Source organism: Dromiciops gliroides, chromosome 4, assembly GCF_019393635.1.
Source record: "Dromiciops gliroides isolate mDroGli1 chromosome 4, mDroGli1.pri, whole genome shotgun sequence".
Taxonomy (NCBI): Eukaryota; Metazoa; Chordata; class Mammalia; order Microbiotheria; family Microbiotheriidae; genus Dromiciops; species Dromiciops gliroides.
Window position 1 is genome coordinate 16,484,681 of NC_057864.1, and position 24,279 is coordinate 16,508,959.

The following is a 24,279-nucleotide window of genomic DNA, read 5'->3' on the forward strand; positions in this document are numbered from 1 at the left end:
CCAGCATTCTCTGCAGAGCAGCCCCAGCTGTGGTGGCCAGTGCTCTTCTTTGACCAGGACAACTCTCTCCCTCCTCTTCTCCCCTCCTCTTCTCCCGTCCAGATCTCACCAGCCACAAGGCCTGGCCGGTGGAGGGGAAGCCAAGGGAGCCGGGAACATGCTGTGGCTTAGCACCATGTTGGGTGAGTTCCTTGCATTCTCTGGGCCTTAGTTTCTTCATCTGTAACGTGAGGGGGGTGGGACGAGATGATTGACAGGCTGCCTCCCAACCTTACATCCCAGCCAAGTGCCACGAAGCCTTTCTGGAGCATTCGCACTGATCTCCGCTCTTGGCTGAACCCCCTGCTCTCCTCCTGGAATCAAGATGGCGGAACTTAGCCCTTTGGAATCATTCACTCAGTATTCCCAAGCTGATGTCTTCTCTTTCCCACTAAATTTTTTTTCTCCTCTTATGAACCTGACAAGCACATGGACATGAATGTTTCCATATACAAAGAATAGAAAAAAGATTGTATATAAAACAGTTATTCTCTATTAAGCATGGCTTGTTTTTAAATGAAAAATTACAGCACTCTGAGGTTTGCAAAAAACTACACATATTATCTTTTTTGGTGCTCACAGCAACCCAGGAAGGTGGGTGCTATTATTATCCATTTTTCAGGGGAGGAAACTGAGGCAGACAGGGTGCCGTGACTTGTCCAGGATCACACAGCTGGTAAGTGTCTGAGGCCGGATTTGAACTCAGGAAGATGAGTCTTCCTGACTCCAGACACGCATTCTATCTGATGAGCCACCTTGATGCCCCTGGCATACAATAGGGGCTTCATAATATTTATATCCTCTACCTCCCAGGCAGACAAGAGTTATTAAGTAGGATGCTGGGATCCTGAGACGCATGGAGTGCCCAGAGCCAAGGAGGTCAAACGGATGCATCAGGTGACAGCAAAGGCAGACTGCTAGTATAGGGCTAAGCCCATTGATTTCAAGCCATCAGAGCTATGGGGGCCTGGAGGGCCTGCCAGCTCGTCAGAGCCAGTGGAAGTCAGAGGTAGCTCTCCTCAGGGCCGAGTGATGGGCCACGGACTTGAGGATGCACTGGAGGCAGAATCGAGAGGCCCAGGGCTCAGAACCTCCAGGGAGGCTGGGAGAGGCTTCGTTGGAAGCCACACAGCCACATCCAAGAAGATGGAAGACTACTGGGCCAAGCTCCCAGGCCTCCTGGGTCCAGTTGGCTTGGTCAACTTCACTTCCCATTGTCGGATACTGTTGGGATGTTTGGTGGGACGCATGGAATCTCAGAGTCTCAGAGCTTAAAGAAACTTCAGAGCCCATCTGGTCTATCTCTGTGAGAACACAAACACTGAGCCAGGAGGTTGGAAGACCTGAGTTCAGATCCAGCCTCAGATGCTTACTCACCATGAGATCCTGGACAAGTCACTTAACCTCAGTTTGCCTCAGTTACCTCAACTGTAAAATGGAAATAATAATAATAGCACCTACTTCATGGGGTTGTTGTGAGGATCAAATGAGGTAAGAATTGTGAAGCACTGAGCACAGTGATTGGCACAAGTAGGCACTATATAAATGCTCTTTCCTGTTCCCCCCCCCCCAAATCCCTGACAAGTCACTGTCTAGTCTTTGCTCAAAGACATCTGGTGATGGGGATTTCACCGGCATTATTAGGTAGAATCAGAACCTCTAGAAACCAATAATAATCCCCTCAATGGGTATCCAATTTATGCCTGAAGACCTCTAGGGAGGGGAAGCCTCCCAGCCATTGCTCATTTGGACTCTGTCTCCCTCACATTCACCTCTTCCATGCCCCAGGGGCCAAGAAGAATCTACTATCTCTTCCACCGGAGAACCCTTCAGATCTTTAAAGGCAGCTCCCACGTACCCCCCAAGGCTTCTCTTCTTCAGTCTAAACACCCCCCCATTCCTTTGGTCGTCATTGTTTGAAGTTCGATTCGGCCTTGTTATGGTCCCCTGGACCTTCTTCCCAAGATGTGGTGCCCAGAGCTGAGCACAGCAGGCCAGATGTGGTCGTGTTCCAGTTCCCGAACCTCTCCTGACGGACACTTGTGGCCTTGTTTTGCCCGGTACTCACCTAACACAGCGACTGGCACAAAGGAAGCGTTTGAGGAATGCTTGTTGACTGACTGACAGTTTAGCAGTGCCGCCTAGACTTGCTCTCTTTTTGGCCGCCACGTCACCCTCTTTCGGATCTCCAGAGCTTCAGCAGGCTGACCTCCTCTTTAGACACAAGTCCCCCACCCTGTCCTTGTCAAGTCAGTTTTCTGAGCCCAAGGGCAGAATACCACAGAGGAAGATGAAGCAGAAGCACAAGGCTGAAAGCCATTCAGCTTCGGGGGACAGAAGCATGTGGGGAACAGCCAGCAAGGGGGGGGGAATGACCTGCTGATCAGGGTCTAAGGGTTGGACGCCTTTGGGCGGGTAGTAAAACCTGGTGGTCTTGCAGGTATGCCCTCTTCAAGGGGCAGGACAGTTACTCAGGCACTCAGTAGATAGGGTCGTTGGTTTTGATTTAATTATCAACAGTCCCAGGAGATAGAAAGTTCGGGTGGGGCTTGTCACATTTGTGAGTGTGAGTGTGTGTGTGTGTATTCTTGGAGAAGGAGGAGAGAGGAGAAGGCATTCCACACTTGACTCAGTACATTCACCAACATTTTTAAAGATAGGATTGCTCAAGCGTTTTGCAGACGCCTTTACTATCTCCTCCCCCCCCTCCCCCCCGCCCCCGCATTTCCTCATACTGTCCGGGAGAACATCATCAGATGTCTGGCTGAAATCCGGACCCTTCTGAGCTGGAAACCATACCAAGCCAGATATCTGATGATGTTCTAGATCCTTACGAATCATTTCTTGTACCATTTGCTCTCGGATGTTTCTGGGGATTGATGGCAAGCCTTCCTCTCTGTAGTTTCTATTTATTTTTTTATTTTTTTAGTGAGGCAGTTGGGGTTAAGTGACTTGCCCAGGGTCACACAGCTAGTAAGTGTTAAGTGTCTGAGGCCAGATTTGAACTCAGGTACTCCTGACTCCAGGGCCGGTACTCTATCCACTGCGCCACCTAGCTGCCTCTCTGTAGTTTCCAGAAGTGACCCCTGCTTTTGAAAACAGGGGTACTATTTGCCCATCCCCCGCCTTGTGCTTCAGCCTTCTTCAGAGATGACAGAAGGCCTGTTCCATGATCATTTTGGCAGATGTAACACGTCTGGATTTAGGGATTTAAGCTCCTTGGGAGAAGCTAGTTTTGTTCTATCTTCTCTCCAATCTCAGACTTCATGGCTGCCTTGGAGGTGTTTACCCAGATCTCTTCAATTTGGAGATCATTTTCCTTGATAGAAAAGATGAATTGAAATAGGAACCGAATAGCCTTGCCTTCCCTCCGCAGTCTGTCCAAATGTTATGGTCTGCCCCAGGTCCTTTTCTTCTGTTTCCACCGTTATTTTGTCCTGGGGAGCCATCAGGGGAAATTCAGACATAACCCCCGCACAACAGCCTGAACTCCTTGTAAGGAGGGTTGGACAGAGGTTTCCAATGCTTCCAACATCGTTCCTCTGGTTTTCCCAAGAGGTGCCTCCGTAGGCAAGGGAGGAGGTCAAGGTGGGAGCCTGCTGCTGCCGACAGTCCTGAGGGAACACTGGCTTCTTTCCCATTCTGTGGCTGCCGGTAGGCAGGCAGCTTATAAAAGCAGAGGGGGTTCCCAGAATTGGGCTAGTCTTTTTTTAATTGGAGCTTATGCTGCGGCTCTAAGAGGGATTGTGTGGGATAAAGGAAAGACGTTACTGTGTCAGATCATCTGGTTGGGTGGGTGACTTTACCTGTGTGGCCTTGTGGGGTTGGGCCTGGGAAAAGGCGCATCCTTTGGCTGGGCTGGAAGCACAGGCCACACCCATATTCTGAGCAGGGACAGCTGTTTTCTCAGATGTGCCTGGGCCAGATGTCAAGGGAGCCTGGCAGTCAGTGGCTGTTGGACCTTGACAGGTGGCCTGCATTTTGACGAGAAGGGACTTCTGTCCATTGTGTTACTGCAAGGCAGGAGGAGCAAGTGCTTGGCCTAAGCTAATTCTGTTCACTCTTGCCCTGCCTTTAGTGAGTGATAGAGCAAAGAAGTTAGCTAAATGCACAATCCCCCTGTATGCCACTTTTCCATTTGTCCTTCTAATGGAAAATGCTGACAGAATGTGAACTCTGCAATAAACATTTTTAGGAGAATTGATATCCGAGTCGCATTACCCCTGCTACCGGATGAATGGCAATTAGATACCTAAAGGCTCCTTGGAAGTTTCAACGATTATTTGGAAAGTAATTGTGTTTTATTGATGGAATCATTTTCAGTTAATTAGAAAGCAGCTCAATTTTTAAAAAGTTAATTCTTTGGCGAAAAAACCCCAACAAATCGATCCTGTTTGTCCACCTATTTAGTTGTCCCCAAATGTTGTTTTAATAATCACCTGATGTTTAATGAAATGCCTGATGATGGAGTTTCATTTTCTGTAGCTGTGCGCCAGTGATTAATGATCGATTGGAGGAGGAACCTTAGACTCCTTCAGTGGTGAATCTTGGGCCAAACTATCTTCCCACTTGAAGTGGAAAAGAGCCCTCACTAATGTGAAGCTCAGCACCTTCATGGGATGCTGTTCTTTACAGCAGGTCCTTTAGAAACCAGTTTTCCCCAATTAATCAAGCAATAAGCAGTTATTAAGGGCCTGCTATGGGCCAGATGCTGCCCAATACATTCAAAATGAAGACAAGATTGTTCTGGGAAGCGGATGGGGGAGTCAGGAAAGGCTGCTTATAGGAGGCGGCGTGTGAATGGGGACGAAGACTCGAGAAGGGAGTGTCCAGCTGTAGCGGACTGACTGCAAAAGGGAGATGGGGCATCTGTGTGTGCAGACTACCAAGAAGGCCTGGTGGATGCATCAGAGAATCTATGAAGGGGAGGCGTGTGCAAGAGGACAGAAAGGTGGAAGGGGGCCGTGTCGTGGGGAGACTGAAATGCCAAATAGAGGCGTTCATATTTGATTCCACTGGAGTTTACTGAGTTGGAGAAGGGGCATGGTCAGATCTGCCCATTAAGAAAATGACTGTTAGTAAAGTTTCTTAAATTACCTAATTTACAATTAGGTAATACCATTATGCAAATATTAAATGAATATTTTAAAGTATTAAATATCTACTAAATATTAATTAAATTATTTAAATTTATATTTATCTATTAATATTAAGATTTACCTGATAACGGTGGGAGGCCAGATTTTGGAAGGTCCTAAATGCCAGGCCAAAGATTTTGTATTTTATCTGAGGGACAATAGGGAGTCGTTGAACATATTTGAGTGTGGTGGGGGATATGGTAAGCTCTTTGTTCTAAGAATATCCATTTGAAAGTTGTATGGGGGATAGGTTGGGGGATGGAGAGATTTAAAGTGGGCTTTTACAGTGGTCTGGCTGAAGAGGGGATTGCCTGGGTTTGGGTTAGAGGTGGGAAGAAGGAAGGACACAAGGGGTGTTGAAGTGGAATGAACAAGACGGGGCCACTGATTGAGCAACGGTCAAACACTGTGCCAAGTTGGGGGATACAAATAAAAGGCAAAACCAGACCAGTCTGCCCCAAGGAGCTTCTATTCTATTTTAATTTAATTTTTTTTTTTAAACAGGGCAATGAGAGTTAAGTGACTTGCCCAGGGTCACACAGCTAGTGTCAAGTGTCTGAGGCTGGATTTGAACTCAGGTACTCCTGAATCCAAGGCCAATGCTTTATCCACTGCGCCATCTAGCTGCCCCTTGAGCTTCCATTCTAAAGGGAGAGACACTGAGCACACAGAGTAGGTACAAGAGAGGTCGCCTTACAGGGGAGGGCCCTAGCAGTTGGGAGACTGGGAAACACTTTCAGAAGAAGGGAGTGTCTGACCCGAGTCTTGCGGGAAGCCCGGGACTCCAAGCCACAGTGGGGAAGAGGAACGGCATTCCAGGCATGGGGGATAGCCAGGACAAAGGCAGGGAAGTGGGAGATGGAGCATCGTGCTTGAAGAACACCAAGTAGGCTGGTGTGGCTGAAACATTGAGTCCATGGAGGGGAGAGACGTATGAAAAGCCTGGAGAGACAGAAAGAGGTCAGGCTGTTGTTAGAAAGGCAGCTAACCGCTCTTCGTGTTGTGCAGCCCGAGTGTCGGCAGCCCTAGTGTTGCTAGCAGGTCGCTGTTCAAAAATCCCAAGCAGTCGGCAGTTGGTGAGTGAAGGCTTTATTCATCTTCGAAGATGGGCACTCTTCTGAATGTGCCGGAGAGTGCCCTGAAGTGAGGTCCCTCACCTCTATTTATACCTCTCAAGGGGTCCCCTCTGACCAATCACATTAAGGCCTTTTGATACCCCTCATTTACATTTCAGTTATTACAGTTGCTATTTATACAGAATAACAGTAAGAACCCATCAGGTGGTACCAGTTAACCAATCAGATTTTACAAACTACGATACCAGGCTGTAGCCTATTCTGGGCAAGGGTGTCAGCCCCCCTTCAGAACAGTATTGTGTTAACATACATAACTCTTCAAGAAAGAAAACCTGTCTTGGGGTTCGACCAATCAGATTGTGGCCTTAGGCCCCAACCCTGTGCTGGAGTAAGAATGTCCCCATTCCCCACTAAAAACTGCTTGTGTAAACATAACTTTTCAAAACAAAACTCAAGGGGCGGCTAGGTGGCGCAGTGGATAAAGCACCGGCCCTGGATTCAGGAGTACCTGAGTTCAAATCCGGCCTCAGACACTTGACACTTACTAGCTGTGTGACCCTGGGCAAGTCACTTAACCCCCATTGTCCCGCAAAAAACCCCAAAAAACAAAACAAAACTCAGGTCAGGACTTGAGTTCCGAGTTATGTGGGGATCACCTCAGGCGCCTCAAGGTGAACTCCCAGCCCAGCTGGACTCCCACAAAATCCAGGCCCTTCTTCAGGCTCTGCTTGGGCCTAAGGCCCAGGAGCCTCGAACCTCTGTGCTGAGTGGCCCCCTGCTGGGAGGTTTGGGCCACAGAGCTGTTGGCCTGAAACCAGACTGACTCTCTGCCTTTAGGGCTCTCTCTGAGAAGAGTCTAAATCGAGTCCTTTCTCTCACTGTGAAGAACTTAGGATAATCACAGAGCTTTCAGTTGTAGGTTTTTATGTTCTTTCCACTTTCATCGAGTCTCTTGTTTTCCTGGTTCCGATTTCTTCCCTGTTTCAGTTCATACACATTTTCCCATGAGTCTGAATTCTTCATCATCCTTGTTGCTTATAGCACAGTGACCATTACATTCACATGCCACAGTCTGTTTAGCTTTTCCCTAATCGATGGACATCAATTTTATCTGTAGTTCTTCACAACAAAAAATGCTGCTATAAATATTTTAGTGTGTCTGGGACCTTCCTTGTTATCTTTGACCTCCTTGGGGTCAAATCTACCTGGAGTAAGCTCTCATAGTCTAAGGGTAGGGGCACAATCATTACTTTCTTCTCAGCATTTCAAATTAGTTTCCAGAATGTCCTTACCAATTCCCAGCTTCATCCACAGTCCGTGCATAGTCCTGGCTTCCTACAGGGCTGGTTCATCTGAAACTTTGCAGGAGTTCCAAACCTGGAGTCTGTGAACCTAAAAAAAAAAAAAAAGGTAGTTTGATAACTATTTCAATATAATTGATTTCCTTTCTTTTTTTTTTTTTGTGGGGCAATGAGGGATAAGTGACTTGCCCAGAGTCACACAGCTAGTAAGTGTCAAGTGTCTGAGGCCAGATTTAAACTCAATTCCTCCTGAATCCAGGGCCGGTGCTTTATCCATTGTAGCACCTAGCTGCCCTAATTGATTTCCTTTCTAATCCTATTTTGTTTTATGCTTTTCAAAACATTCTCCGAAGAGGACCATGACACAACAAAGGTTGAGACCCTCCATTTTAAGGGGAGCTTTGTGTGAATCTGGATAGCTCCAACACTGGGATTTGTAGTCATTTTCATTTCTCCAGCTCCTGGAGACAGTGCGGTGCAGTGAGCAGGGAAGGACACTCGGCCTAGAGGCAGAAGACCCAGGCTTGAATCTTTCTTTCCTGTATAAGTAATTAGCTGAGTGACTTTAGGCAAGTCATTAACCTCTCTGGACCTCAGTTTCCATTGTAGAATTATACTTTAATTTAATATTTATTTTTTAAAAATTTGTTTCAAATTCTCTCCCTCCCCACCCCCATTGAGAAGGCAAGCAATGTGATAGCACTTCTATTTGTGAAGTCATGTAAAACATCTTACATCTTTATTTTCACTAACTTTTGGTTTCCTTTGTAATTCTGTGTATTTATTTTAAAACATGGTTCTGAGGAGGAGTCCATTAGCTTTACCAGTCTGCCAAAAGGCCCCCCCCCCACACACACACACAGATTCAAAACTCTTGGTTATAGAGGAGAGTGTTCTGGAGAGTATCACAAGGACACGGGTTCATGGTGCTGCTAGGTGGCGCAGTAGATAAAGCACCAGGCCTGGATTCAGGAGGACCTGAGTTCAAATCCAGCTTCAGACACTTGACACTTACTAGCTGTGTGACCTTGGGAAAGTCACTTAATCCTCATTGCCCTGCCCCCCCCAAAGAAAAGAAATTGAGAAGGACCAGGGTTCAATACCCATCTGTGCCTCAGGTTCCCACATCTGTCAAATGGAGATAATCGTCACACTTACCTCACAGGGTGGTTGTGAAGATCCAGGGAGATGATGGGTATAAAGAACTTTGCAAGCCTCACTGTGCTGCACAAACAGTAGCTATTTTTATTGTCTCCTGCTCTCAGCATCTTAACACCACTGAAAATGACTTCCTCAATAAATACAGAGGGCGTGGGATTTTACATCCAGAGGTGTTTTAGAGAATCTCGTCCAGCTCTCTGGTTTGACAGAGGAGGGAATGGGGACCCAGAGGGCGGGGCTGACTCCCCTGATGTTGTCAAGCTGCCCCATAAGGCTCTCTTGGTGGGAGCGTTTTCTTCCTGAAGCTCCCCCACACCCTCAGCTGCACTGCTGGCCTCTCAGCCTGGCTGGCTCACTGTGGACGCACAGCGAGCTCATTTTATTTTCCAATGGCCTTTGCAGCTTTTTTTCTCAATCTGGCCCTGACTAGATCCCACTTAGATAATAATAGCTTCAATATTAATATTTACTCTTACATTAGAATATTTGTGGTGTAAAGGAAAGAACCTCAGCCTTGCTCTCACAAGGTCTGGGGCCCAGGTCCAAGGCTGTCTGGCTGGGTTACCTTTGGCCAGGTACTTAACCTCTCAGCTTCAGCAGAGCCCCGTACATTCCCTTCCTGTCTCCCTGGGGTGTGGAGCTCAGGTCAGATCATTCACAGAAGGGTATATTTGGAGTGGAAGGGAGAGGAGAGGCTGATTTGGAGTCAGGAAGACCTGGGACCAAGTCCCTCCTTTGACCTATACTGCCGTCAGGCCGTCAGTCAATAAATATGGATGAAGTGCCTACTGTGTGCCAGTGACTGTTCTGAGCACTGAGGATACAAAGAAAGACACAAGCATTCCCTGCCCTCCGGAAGCTCCCAGTCTAATGGGGGAGGGAGACAGTGTGTGTGTACAAGCAAACCATCGACAGCATTCATTGTGTTCAGGGGGAAGCAGGAAAGGCTTTTGGTAAAAGGTGGGTAGAAGGGGCAACATTTGGGGTGAAATGACCCGGGGCAAATTGCTTGGCCTCTCAGCATCCCAGGCAGCCCCCAAGACTTATAGAATAGGGGGCAGCTAGGTGGTGCAGTGGATAAAGCACTGGCCCTGAATTCAGGAGGACCTGAGTTCAAATCTAGCCTCAGACACTCAACACTAGCTGTGTGACCCTAGGCAAGTCACTTAACCCTCATTGTCCTGCCCCCCCCCCAAAAAAAGACTTATAGAACAACTGCTTTGGTAGAGGGAGGGGTCTCACTGGGAGTTGTCCATCCTAATGAAATCAGTTATGTGGTCTGGGCAGGGGGGAAGGCAGGGAGAGGTAGAGGGGATGTTGGCGAAGTCATTAGGGTGCTTTATCTGAAAATAGGAAGAAGACACGGGTTCAAATTCTGCCTTGGCCACTTGGTGTCTGTGTGACTCTGAGCAAGTCACTGAACTGATTCGTGCCTCAGTTTCCTCACCTGTAAAATGTGGATAATAATAGTACGACCTCCCTGGGGGTGTGGTGAGGATAAAATGAGACCACTTGTAAAGCATTTTTCAAACCTTAAAGAGCCATTGACATGCTAATTATTATTATTATAGTTATTAGTCGGTCCTTCCTACCTCTGATATTTGATGCTCTAAGGTCCACCTGCCTCCCTCCCCCTCCTCCCCAAGCTCTGAAATCTGCCAGGGTGGAGGTTTCATGTCTTAGGGCCTGTCCCTGCTGTGGCATTCCACGTTCTACGGTCTCTTCCAGGCCTGACCTTTCCGGTTCTAGAGGCCTTCCCAGCTGTGACACTGCGGTTCATCCCCTCTGCCAGCCTGGTCCAGGTTTGATCGACTCTGTTAAACCATGGCGTCCTTGGGGAAGAAGAGGCTATTTCTGAGCCAACAGACTCATTTCTGAGTTAATCAGTTGCTTATGCCTCCCCACCCCCCCCCAATGTGCAGGTGTTTCCCTTCGTGCCCAATAAATTAACTTGCCAGCTGCAAAATCTCTGGCTCTCATTAATTTTTAAAAGCATAAAAAGCTCTTTGCTCTGCATTCCTCGGCCTCCTTGGGCTGAAGGCTTGATTCCTTCAGGGTTCCCACCCAGCCGGCCTTCACCTACTGCATAAACGGTCAACGTTATGAAATGGAATTTTCTCCCAACTTGACAGGTTTTAGATAAATATTATTGCAAAGCATTCAGTGTAAACGTTGGGTTGTCCATTTCTGATAGCTTAAAAGGGGGGGCACTTGGTATAAAGGGTCTCTCTCCAGAGGAGGGGGGCTGGTCTGTGGGAAAGCTGCAGAGGGCTTTTAATCAGTCTGTCAATAGACATCAAGCCCCGGCTATGTGCTAAGTGCTGGGGTTACATCGAGAGGCTCCCGGAGAAGCCTGTTGTTTGTCCTTCAATTTTCGAAGATGGCCAATGTCCTCATGGCTGACTCTTGACTTTTTAGTGAGCTGGGCTTAGGTGAGGCAGGGCTGTGCAGTCATAAGCCTCACTCACTCCTCCAGAGTCACTGAAGACCAAGACACTAGTCAAGGCAACTGGCAATGGATCTTCCCCAAGGAACCCATGAATCACCCCTAGGAACAACATGCAAACAAATCTGTATCAACGAGCTAGGGGAAGGCTAAGGGGGTCGACAAGGGAGGGATTTAAGGGGACTGGGAAAGCTTCCCATCAAGGGCGGCATTCTAGTAGCCAGAGAAAGTGGGGGTGAGGAGGGAGAGGGTTTCAGGGTTGGGGTACAGACAGTGCAAATGTCGAAGTCACTGAGTGAATGGTCTGTGAGGGGCCAGAGGGAGCCCAAGGCTTATTATAGTAGCCAAATGTGAGAATGGGATGACTTTTTTTTTTTTTTAGTGAGGCAATTGGGGTTAAGTGACTTGCCCAGGGTCACACAGCTAGTAAGTGTTAAGTGTCTGAGGCCGGATTTGAACTCAGGTCCTCCTGACTCCAGGGCTGGTGCTCTATCCACTGAGCCATCTAGCTGCCCCTGGGATGACTTCTTAATAGTCTTTCTTGGCATGATTCAAGTACTTCCTTGGGAGATGGATGGATAGATGAATGGATGGATGGATGAATGAATGGATGGATGGATGGATGGATGGATGGATGGACAGATGAGTGGATGGATGGATGGATGGATGGATGAATGAGTGAATGGATGGATGGATGGATGGATGGATGGATGGATGGATGGATGGATGGATGAGTGGATGGATGAGTGGATGGATGGATGGATGGATGGATGGATGGATGGATGGATGGATGGATGGATGGATGGATGGATGGATGGATGGATGGATGGATGGATGGATGGATGGATGAGTGGATGGATGGATGGATGAAAGGATGAAAGGATGAGGGAATGAATGAATTGTAGAGGGTGCTGTGTTTAGAGGTGGAGGATCAGGTTTTGAATCCTGGCTTCACATCCCCATGTTGCTGTTTTTTCATATGTAAAATGGAAGAATTGGATCCAAATCAGCCCCTGCCCCCCCACCTCCCCCTGTGGGAGTCAGGAGACTAAGGACCCCTGAGGCAGAAGGAGGAAAGGGGGAGGGGAGGGGCGGGGCGGGGGCTTTCTCACGAGTAACCTGAGCTCCCCTCCCCTGTTTTTTTCTTGTTTTTTTTTTCTGCTGCTGATCCCAGCTGTGTCCTTGACCCCCCTCCAGTTTGCTCATCCCGCTGCTCGACCTGAGGACGCCCCTCCCCGCGCCCCCCCAAAGCAGCACCTCACAGATTTACAGAATATTTTACCTTCCTCCCTCTGTGCTCCAGTAGAATTCAAGCGGAAATGACCGTGATGATAAGGAATATTCCCAGAGAGTTTCGGTTTGTTGATTTGTTTCGGGGAGGCTTGAATTTCACTGGGCCCACCCGGCTTCTGGGTAATCTGGCAGACCTCCTGGGTGTCTGACCTTTCCCCCCAGCCCAGTAGAAGCCTATGGGAATCCAAGAAGAGAGCAATCTGTGCATTCCGAGCTTGCCTCTCCCCCCCCCTCTTGGTTGGGCTGCCGGCTTTCCTTTTCCAGCAGGATATGTGGGCCCACCCTGTTGGGGTGCTAAGTGCTGGGGTACAAAGACTCAAAGTTTACATTCTGTTGGGGAGGAGCAGCGTGTAGACAAATGCACACAGAATAAACTAAACTAGATGTCTAGTGACTGCCCTTTGTGGTAGTGGGACTGCTAACAGTTAGGGGAGGGGGATCAGAACAGCCCTTGTGGAGGAGGTGGAGCTTGAGCCCAGGTATCTCTCAGCAGTACAGGGGAGGAGAGGGGAGGAGGGAGGGCACTGCAGGCAGGGGGTACAGCCTAGGCAAAGGCCCTGAGGTAGGACGGCAAGTAAACCAGTTTGGCCGGACTGCTTAGTGTGAGAAGCGGAGTCCTGTGCAGTAAGCTTAGAAGGGGAAAGGAATTCTTAGCTATATGGGTCTGGGGGAGGTGGAGCCCAGAAGTACAAATAAAATCCAGACTTCTCAGCACACCATTCAAGGCCTCACTTCCCAGAGGGTGTTCTCTCTTCCAGCCAGACAGGCCCACCCTTCATCATCTGAGCTTCTCTATTGACTGCCTCTGTGACTGAGGGCAAGTCCTACTCCTCGCCTCAGTTTCTTCAGCTGTAAAATGAGTCAGGAGAGAGGGCCTCTGAGGTCCTTTCTAGCTGATCTCATGCTCTCCCATCCAACTCAGCAAGCACTTATTGAGCACCTGCAGTATGCCTCCTAGAAGTAGATACAAGAGGGAAGCATGCCTTCGAGGAAATTGCATTTGGTGCAGGGGAAACAGCAGGTGCACAGATGTAGAATAGGAAGTGATCATTGGAGGCAGGAGAAGAACCTGGGTGATTCTGAAAGCTCTCAGGTGGGAGGTAGAACCTGAGCTAAGCCTTGATGGACATGAGGAAGAATTAGAGGGAGAGGTGAGAAGGGAGAGCGTTCCAGGTTCTCACATTCAGTGTTCTAGGGTCTATTCTAGCTCTGATGTTCTGGGATGTTTCTAAGGAAACTCCTGTCTCAGACAATCTATGTCCTAAGCTGTCTCCCAGATGTGACCTTCTGTGTTCTAAGGTCCCTTCAAGATCTAAGATTCTGTCCCTCCCAGCTCTAAGATTCTATGGCCTCTGTTCCTCCTGGAAGAAAGACTTTGCAGACAAGTGTTTATTCAAAACTGAAGTGGGTTTTCTTTTTTTTTTCTGTTCTTAGCTCTCTCTCTCTCTCTCTCTGTCTCTCTCTCTGTCTCTCTCTGTCTCTCTCTCTCTCTCCTCCATCTCCTCTTCTCTGACTCTCTCTCCCTCTTTCTCTCTCTGCCTCTGTCTCTCTTTCTTTCTCTGTTTCTGTCATTCTCCCCCTCCTCTCTGTCTTTGTCTCTCTGTGTCTGTCTCTGTGTCTCTGTGTGTCTCTGTCTCTCTGTCTTTGTCTATCTCTCTCTCTCCCCCCTTCTCTCTCTCTCTATCTCCCTGTCTCTTTCTCTCTGCCTCTGTTTCTCTGTCTCTTTTTCTTTCTCTCTCTGTCATTCCCCACCTCTTCTCTGTCTCTGTCTCTCTGTGTCTGTCTTTGTGTCTCTGTCTCTCTCTGTCTCTCTCTCTCTGTCTCTGTCTCTCTCTCTCTGTCTCTCTCTGGCCTCAATGTGGGATATCCCTATCCCTGACATGAGTGCAAAATCTGGAGACTCTGTCTCTGCAGATTGAGGGGGCTCCTTGACATCTTACAGCAGGGAAGTGTTGAGAGTTAAGGGCGCTGTTTCCCCTCTGTCCACATGCTGGGCATAGAAGGGCACATGGGCAGCTCTCCACCCTTTGCCTGCAGTGAGGAGGCAGAACAGACTAGAAGAATGAGACCTTCTCTGGGGTCACGACGGGAAAGTCACTTCTTTCAGGGCCTCAGTTTCCTCATTTGTAAAAAAAAAAAAAAAAGGAATTGGACTCAATGAGTTCCCTTCTGGAGCTCTGATTCTGAGCCTTTGTTCTGAGAGAGAACCATAGGGAGCCTGGACCCCCACATGTCAGGCTAGATGGGCTGTGGAGAGAGAGAAGACCAGGCCCAGGAAGGTGCGTGTTTTCCTTCAAAGATGAAGTTGTTTATTGTTGGAGACGGCTCTGTTTATGAGTGAAGAATTCCTCCCCCTCCAGCTGCACAGCATTTCTGATGGTTGAGGGAATGGAGGTGGTCATTTCAAATACTTCTGGGGGGCTGCCTCTTTCGTGGAGAAATTCAGTTAAAATATGTGTGTGTGTGTGTGTGTGAGAGAGAGAGAGAGAGAGAGACACACACACACACAGAGACAGAGACACAGACAGAGAGAGCATGAGCTTTAGTAACTGAGGACTGCACTAAGACTTTGGGGACATTCTGTACCTTTGGAAATTCAGTTAAAATATGTGGTGTGTGTGTGTGTGTGTGTGTGTGTGTGAGAGAGAGAGACACACACACACACACACAGAGACACAGACACAGACACAGACACAGACAGAGAGAGCATGAGCTTTAGTAACTGAGGACTGCACTAAGACTTTGGGGACATTCTGTACCTTTGGAAATTCAGTTAAAATATGTGGTGTGTGTGTGTGTGTGTGTGTGAGAGAGACACACACACACACACACAGAGACACAGACACAGACACAGACAGAGAGCATGAGCTTTAGTAACTGAGGACTGCACTAAGACTTTGGGGACATTCTGTACCTTGGGAGGAAGCAGAGAAAGGGAGGAAAGGGGAAAAGGCTGAAGGAGGAGAGTAAGAGGGAGGGGGCAAAAGAGAGAGTGAGCCTTTAGATTTTTCACATAAAACTGAAAGGTGGTGACTGGGAGCCCAGAAACCTGGGTTCTCACTCTGTACCCCTCCTCCCAATTAACTGTGACCAAAGTTCCTGGTTGGGAGGATGTTGGTCATCAGGTTGTTTGATTTTTTTCTTGAGATGGTGGACTTGGAAACGCCTGGAGAAGCCAGGTTCTGCACAGGTGTCAGGTGTGATCAATCGAGTTGGCATTTGCCCAAATTGGGGTTCTCCCCTCTGGGGCACGGTCGGACTCACCGTTGCCCCTGATTTTGATTTGAGTTAGAGAAGACTCTGCCAAGAAAGCTGATCTTTGGGAAGAACGTCCTGATGGCTAAAGGCTGATCCATTTTTATTTTTAGATTTGATTTTTATTGATGTCTTTTGGGTTACATCACCTTCCTTTCTAGAAAAGATGCCTCCCTTCTCTTCCAGCCAGTGAGCCGAATCATGTGATGAGTATAAAAAGGGGAGGGGGGAGCAATTCAGAAAAGCCAACTAAGATGTCTTCCGAACTTACCTGTGTATCCGGTATTCCAGCCCATGATCTCCTAGGATGGCGGTGAGGTCACTCTACCTTCTCCCTTCTTCCCTGTGGCCACATTTGGTTGTGATCATTTCAAGTGGTTCTTTGATCTCTTTAGAATGTGAGCTCCTTGTGGACAGGGACTGATTTTGGCCCTTGTATCATTAGCACTTAAAAATAAGCATAGTTGTATTCGGTGTGTACGTGTCCTTTTTTTGCATAAGGTAGGAAAAATTCTGGATCAGGAATAATTTATTCATTGATTCAGTAACCAGCTAGGCAGTGGCAATAGTCAGCCAAGGGGCACTATGGTGAGCAGAATGCCAGGATTGGAGTCAGGAAGGGCTGAGTTCAAAACTGAGCTCAGACTTGTTGAGGCTGTTGTGACCCTGGGCAAGTCACCTAACATTTGTCTGCCTCAGTTTCCTCATCTGTAAAATAGGAATAATCATCGCCTCTACCTCACATAGCTGTTGTGAGGATCACATGAGATAACATTTGCAAAAAAGGCTTAGCACGGGCCCTGGCACACAGTAGGTGCCATATAAATCCTTTCCCTTCCCCTTCCCAGCCTGAAGTAGAGTAACCTGGGCTCCAAATGCAAAGCCAGGCAGGGGCCAGATGGGCAGGAGCCAAACAGAAGAGATGGGCTGTTACTGTGGAGGCCATAGGGAGCCTCTGAAGGTTCTTGAGAAGGAAGAGCGCATGCTCATCTCTGGGCTTCAGGAATGCCCCTTGCCAGCTGTGTCAGGGACGGATTGGGAGGCAGCAGGGGTGAGGGGCAGGGTGTGGGGGACGCTGACCAGGAGACAAAATAAGAGCCTGCAGTGGTCCCGTGAGAGCAGGGTCTGAATGATGGTGGCTACACTAGGGATGGAGAGAAGGGGACCCGGGAGGGAGAAGAGGTGCCGGCTGAACTGACAGAGCCTGGCACCTGGCTGATTGGGGGGAGAGGGAGGAGTTGAGGATGACTCCAGCCTTGGCAGTGTGGGTGAATGGAAATGGGGTGCGCTCAGCTTTCCCATCTATACCCAGGGTGATGCTGGGCGAGAAGACCTATTTCTCTAATTCCCTTTTTCACTTGGAGGTTAAGTTATGGTTCACATCCGTTTATCATTTCAAAGGGGCTTCTAAAAGCACGTTAACATGTCTACAAGGCACAGTGCTAGACTCTGAGGGATCCAAGGATGAAGATTAAGGGACCCCTACCCTGCAGGGGTTTACAGTTTAATAGCAGCAGTGAAGACAGTAGCCTGGACAGAGGAGTCCCAGGTCATTCCCATAGATAGATCATTTACAGACAAATCAGGGCCGCCCAGGCATCTCTGGTGAAATCACCTCTGGGTGGGGGGATCCAAGAAGGCTTTTTGATCATGTAATATCTAGGCTGGGAGGGATCCTAGAAATCGGCAACATCCTTCCTTCTTCCACTCAACAAAAGAGGAAACGGACACCCACAGAGCTGGCAAGAGGCAAAGCTGAGACTCAAACCTAAATTGTGATCTGAGAACAGGCAGGATGGTTCAATGGCTAGGGCCCTGGCTATGTCATCGGAAGACCCACGTTCAAGCCCTGCTTCTCATTGTTCCTACCTGTGTGACCTTGGTGGGGTCATTTCATCATCCCTGACCATTGTCGTCTCTTCTGTGAAATGAGGTCAGATGAGATGGTCTCTGAGACCCCTTTCATTTCTAGATCTGTGTTCCTGAAATGTGGCCATGATTTCACTTGTTTAACATAATGACTTCATCAAATGTCAGCCACTGGAGAGCAGGGAATGTCTTAGTTTTTGTCTGTGTTCTTAAGAAGCTCCTGACACATAGTCGGTGCTTAATAAATGCTTGATTGACAGGGTGTGTAATAAGTACTTTCTTGATTATTGAGTGATGGAGGGCAGGCATGGATTTGTTTTTGTCTTTGTGTCCCCAACACCCAGCGGTGCCTGTCAGAAAATATTGGCTGCTCACTGAATTGGATATTTCTGCATATTTCTTGTATTTGTAGTTTTATGATATGCCCCTCTCAGTCACAGTTTGACATGCTTTTATTAAATGCCTGTTGGTGGTGGTGGTTGCTCAGGAAATGTCTCCATTGCTGGGGCCAGCTGGCCACCCCATTCCCACCCCCATTTGCTCTCTATGAACACCTCTGTACAAATCGCAGTCATGCTTTTGATATCTCATGACAAATGCCCGGAGGTGGAGGAGGATGGTTCTTGGCCCCTGCAGGAGGCCTGATGAAAGCCCACTGGTTCGTGGGGACCCACGTCAGCTCCCCCCCCTTCCCCCATTTAGCGTCAGTTCTGGGGGTGGCCAAGACAAGGCATTTAGTGGAAAGTTCAGGAGAGTCTTCTTGCTGAGCCTGCAGAAAGGGCCCTCGGCGGCTCTTCTTTCCCCCTATTGATTATGCCTTGTTGCGCCCCCCCTTCCTCCCAAGGTTCACTAGCAGCGCCTGCTCTGTCCCCTGGATAGCCTCCGACTGTCTCCCAGCCTGTGACTGTCACTTGCAAGGCTGCCACCATCCGCTCCTGCTTAGAGAGCTGAGACAGACAGCCGGAGATGAATGAGTAGCCCCACATACCTCCCTCCCAGGCTCCAGAAATCTCTCTGCCTTGCCCCGCACAGCCCTGCTCCGGCCCCACGCCCTTCAGAAGCCAGCGAGGCTGAGCAGCATTTAGGAGCTGTCCCGGGAGATGGATCCATAGACTGACCTGTTTCCTAATTACCGCAGCTCCTTCCTCCTTCTCTCTGCCCATCAGGACTGGACTAGCTGGCTCTCTTTCTGCTCCCGGGGACTGCAGATTGATGGGCAAGCAGCAGGTACTGCCTCCCTGAATTCACGATGCCATGTTTGCACTGGGCAGTGGGCTTGGGATCTGGTTCCGTCTGAATCCTGCTGGGGATGCCCTGTGATTTCTAACAGAGACTGAGGGCTTGCTAATGAAGGCACCACTGTCTTTGGGTGGGAAGAAGTTTCTGAAAAGGGCCAAGTTGTATAAGTGAAACTTCTTAACTAATCCACTTCCTTAGAAGAGGAAGAATTGAACTAACGAGCCTTGTCATTCGCCCAGGGAGGATTGGAGGAATGAAGAGCTGCTTCAATGCTTAGTTTATTAGGGATGCCACAGCTTTTGATGAGATAGGCAAGGATGGGGTACTGAGGATCTGGAGTTCACAGGACCTGGGTTCGAATCCTAGTAAACCTTTTTACCACTTATCTTTTCTGGGCCTCAGTTTCCTCTTCAGGAAAATGAGGCCATTGGACTAGATAAACAGATAAAAAAAATAGAGGATAGACAGGAGCATTAAGTGCTTACTGTGTGCCGAGCAGTGAGCTGAGTATTAGGGGTGTGCCCTCAAATAACTTTCATTCTAATTGGGGAAGACAAGGCTACAATCTTGTGATAGATTGTTGGCATGTGACCTAGAAATTCATCCCTTTCAGTACCAGTTGCTAAATCAAAATCTGGTTGTTTTAATTTTGCCTCCCCAGCCTCCCCCCCCCCCCAGCTTTGATTCCGGTACTCTCCTACTGAGAAGGGACTAGGGAAAGGAGTAAGCATTTATTACGGTCCTACTCCATGCCAGTCACTATGCTAAGCACTTGTACGAGTATTATCTCATTGCTGGACGTGAATTCCCTTCTGTTTGGGGGTGGGGTACGAAGGAGTCCCGGATTTGTTGGACCAGCAAGGGCACGAGTCCCTTTGAACAGCGGGGACACACACACTGCCGTTGGCATTCGGAGCTTCTGGAGCCCCAGGGCTCTCGGGCAGCAGGGCAAAGCAGCCTCGGTGCAAGGAACCCGGTGCTAGTCCGGGCCCCCTTCCTTGGCCGGCGGGAAGAAGGTGAGGAGGTAACTTCTACTCCGTTTCCCTGAGCCCAAGCTTCCTTTTCCTGCCCAAGTATTACATCCAGTTGCTGCTGCAATGCAGAAGCAAGGATAGGCTTGGAGGAAGCGCGGGGATGGACTTCATGAGATTTGCGTTCATGTGGCATTATTGGAGATGACTTATCTCCAGGCGGGGAAAGGTTTGGGGGAGATGATCTCCCCAGCACCAGGGGGCTGGGGGGGCGGGGTCTCGGATCATCAGAGTTGAACGTCTCACACTTCTCGATATCTCCCGGTGTGCGAGGCACGTGCTTGGGAACCTGGCACCTGGATTCTTGGGGGAGGGGGGCGTGTTGGGGGTGGGGTGGGAACCTGCCAAGGGTAAACGAGAAACGAGCCTCCTCTTAAAGAGAGGGTGGGGGGTGATGCTCGGTCTCTGCAGGCAGCAGCCGAAGGGAATAGAGTGCTTCGGCTTTGGTGCAGTCGGTACCTGCTCTAATATTTGACTTGGTGATGTCGGCGGCGGCTCCCGGGATTTTTCAGGGAGATGAGGCTGCCTTGGGAGCCAGGCTTTCTTTAAAAGAAAATCAAAGGCGCTGTTTGTTTTGGCCCGCTGCCTGCCCCAGGACGAAGCACGAAATGCGCTGTTTTTAATAATTGCCTAATAAAGGAGAAAACGTGGAGGGAAAGGAATTGCCCTGTGGGGGAGGGGCTGGTTTTCTGCAAAGGTTTGTTTTGGGGAGGGGAGGCGGTCTTGGCTTATACACGCATGCATAAATTCATGCATACATACAGATACACATGCACATATACATACACAATATACACCTACATAGACACATGCATTTGCACACATACACCTACATATATACACACATACGAATATATGCACATCCGTACACCAATATATACACATGCATACATGCATACATATACACACATACACCCTCCTCCCCCCCACATGGGATTGTTTTGGAAAATGGGGATAATTTCAGGGTCTCGGCTCGCTTGAGGATCCTAATAGAGTCCATCTCTGGGGTGGTTGTGGAAGGTTGAGCTTGTCCCTTGCTGCCCTGCAGTGATGGTAGTTGACTGAGTAGGGGGTCTCATTCCTGATTATCTCTTTTTTTGGTGTGTGTGGGGGTGTCTCATTCCTGCTAGGGCACAAATTATAGCCCCAGGGCTAAGGGCTAATGTTCAGTTCCATGAAGTGTATTGTGAATGCAATAGAACCGGGAGTTGATTGTGCTGTTGGCAGAGATAAGGAAAGCACAGGGTCTGAGCCAGCTGGTTTACAGGGAAGTGTGGTGAGGATAATGCCCGCACTTGCTGTAAAAGGCCACTGAGGGGCCAGGAAATCAGGAAGACCAACCTCAGATGCTTAGGAGCTGTGGGACCCTGGGCAAATTACTCAACCTCTGCCTGCCTCAGTTTCCTCAACTGTAAAATAAGCTGGAGAAGGAAATGACAAACCGATCCAGCATTTCTGCCAAGAAAAACCCAAATGGGATCGTGAAGAGTTGGACACGACTGAAAATGACTGAACAACAATGTGCCACCTAGTCCCACCAACCCCCTCATGAGGAAACAGGTCCAGAGAGACTTGTCCAAGATCATACCCATACCCATACCAAGTTACAAAGTCAGAATTTGAACCTGGGTCCTCTGGCACTAAATCCCATGGTAAGAGACATCTTGCAATAGAGAGTGGGCCACAGAAGAAAGAAGACCCAGGTTAAGATTCTGCCTCAGGGGCAGCTAGGTGGCACAGTTGATAAAGCACTGGCCCTGGATTCAGGAGGACCTGAGTTCAAATGCAGCCTCAGACACGTAACACTAGCTGTGTGACCCTGGGCAAGTCACTTAACCCCAATTGCCTCAAAAAAAAATTCTGCCTCAGATATGTATTGGCTGTGTGACCCTGGGGGAGTCACTTAAACTCTTGGAGCCCCAGCTGCTATGACCCCAAGATACAGAGAAGGTACTGAACTGTACCGGTAGAGGTACTTTCCTCACCTGGGAGTTCCTTATACTACTGAAATTGGGCTTTACTCCTAATCTCCTCCTGCCCCTTCCCCACCAGGGGTGACTGGTGGTACCAGGCTGGCATGGAGGGAAAGTGTCCTGAGACCAAGCAGAAGGTGAGGGTCAGCATCTGGCTTCTCCCGCAGCTCTTGGCCCTGCCCAGCCCTGCAGAAAGGGCCGTGTTCCCCTCCCCTCGAGGGGAAATGCCCTATCTTTACTTGGTGCTATAACATATGACATACATTGTCCCATTTGATCCCCTAGCCAGGACTTAGCGGTAAGTCCTTTGTATACTCTACCCATTCTGTAGGTGAGGAAACTGAGACAGACATTAAAGCCAAGGCCATAAGACAAAGTAGGAGAGATGAGATGAGAGCCCAGTTCTCTTTCTACTGGTCCAGTAGAAGGATAGCTTGTTTGTGCCAGTTTAGCCGTCGTCTGCCTACTAGATTGGGAACTCCTGGAGGGCAGGGACTGTCTTTTTCCTTTCTTTGCATCCCCAGCTCTTAGCACAGAGTCTGGCACATAGTAGGCACTTCATCAATGTATGTATATTGGCTAAGGCTCCTTTATACCTTGTTGTGTGCTTAGTAAGGTCTTAACAAATGTTTGCATCTTGAGGGGAGTTGAGTTCAATGAGTGGCACGGAGCTGATCTTTGACAGGAGCTCAGATTGGAAGAGGCAGAGGTGAGCAGGGAGGGGATTCTAGACATAAAAGGGGGGGCAGTTAGGTGGCACAATGGATAAAGCACCGGCCCTGGATTCAGGAAGACCTGAGTTCAAATCTGGCCTCAGACACTTGACACTTACTAGCTGTGTGGCCCTGGGCAAGTCACTTAACCCCAATTGCCTCACTTAAAAAAAAAAAGGTAGCCTGGGAATCTCTGGTTAGTCTCCTTCGAAACCTCCTTGTACAAGAAAAAATAGAGAATTTGCACCTGGATTTGTACTTTCTAGTCAGGTCCTAAACGATGTTAATTATTAATTACTAAAGAGAATTATTCAGTCCTGCAAAGGCTCCCATTCATGTATGGTTCTAGAACAAGGGCATGGTCCTTATAGAGGGAAGAAAATAACCATGACAGTGGGAAGTTATAAGAAACCTTAATATTCTCCTCTCAGCCTCTGCCAAGGCACAGAAACATTGATTTGACTTGCAGTTGCTGGGGGAGCTGTGAGCTGTTTTTCAATCAGGCGTGGCTATTGGATCACAGATTTTGGTTGAACAGTACTGCAAAGGACAAACTTCACTGGGGCCTGGGGTCTGTCCTCACCAGAGGCAGGGTGGTACACCGAGAAGAGCATTGAATCTGAAGGCAGAGGAATGAGCTTGAGCAGCTGTATCCCCTGCTTACTATCTGAGGAACTCCTAGTAGACTAAAAGTTCCCTGAGGGTAGGGAGGGTCTCAGTTTTACCTTTATATCTCTGGTTCCCGGCACATAGTAGGTATGTCATAAATTTGTTAAGTTTCTTGATTGAAGTTGATTTACTCTCTGGGTTTCCTTCCTTGAAAAATGAAGGGTTTAGACTAAATCCAGGGTTCTTAACCTGGTATATGTGAGCTTGTCTTTTAAATTACTGTGATAATTACATTTAAATCTAATTAGTTTCCCTTGTAGTCCAGTGCATTATTTTATGGATTTAAAAACATTCTTAAAAGGGCCTGTGGGAGGGGCAGCTAGGTGGATAGAGTCCTGGAGTCAGAAGGACCTGAGTTCAAATCCAGCCTCAGATACTTAACACTTACTAGCTGTGTGACCCTGGGCAAGTCACTTAACCCCAATTGCCTCACACACAAAAAAAAAGGGCCTGTGGGCTTCTCCGGATGTCTCCCCTGCCTTCCATAAGAGGTGGCCCTTCTCCTTGCCAAGACATTCCTCTCTATGGGTTCAAGGAATCCCATACTGTTCCATATTCTCCAATGGTTTGCCCCCTCTATCATCTCTCTCTCTCTCACTAATCTTTCATTTCTTCCTGTCTACTGGCTCCCTCCCTGCTGCCTATACCCACACCCATTTATCCTTAAAAAAACCCCAAACCCTCACTTGATCCTTCCATCCCCTCTAAGTATTGTCCCCTATCTGTCCTCCCTTTCTTGGCTCTGTAATCCTGTCACAATCTTCTAAACTCTCTGGCCAGAAGTTGAGGAGCCCTTGTTCCAGAACCATCCATCAATGGAAGACTTCGCAGAACTGAAGTCTGGTTTCCAACCTCATCATTCAACTGCAACTATGTTCTCCAATGCAGCGATCCCTTACTGGCTATTTGGAATGGCCTTTCCCCACCCTCACCTTTCCTGACTTCCTGCAGTCTTTGATCCTGTGGATCATCCCATTTTTCTGGGCACTCTCTCCTTTTTGGGGCTTTATGGCTGCTCTCCTCTTCCTCTCTCTCTCATTCCTCCCTCCCTACCTCTACCCCCTCCTCCTGTCTCC

At 48.6% G+C, this 24,279-nt stretch overlaps 1 protein-coding gene across 5 annotated transcripts in view; it reads left to right on the forward strand.

Moving 5' to 3' along the window:
• Positions 1–24,279, forward strand: part of KANK4 (KN motif and ankyrin repeat domains 4) — a 107,065-nt gene that overhangs the window by 33,717 nt on the left and 49,069 nt on the right. The window contains exon 1 of one of the 5 annotated variants that reach the window (XM_043999369.1): positions 18,618–18,805. The exons of 3 other annotated variants lie outside the window; for them this stretch is intronic. The gene's annotated coding sequence lies outside the window, so the exon portion shown is untranslated. Of the gene's footprint in view, positions 1–18,617; positions 18,806–19,633; positions 19,834–24,279 lie in introns of those variants that run through there. One more of the 5 variants, XM_043999370.1, reaches the window with a different exon arrangement.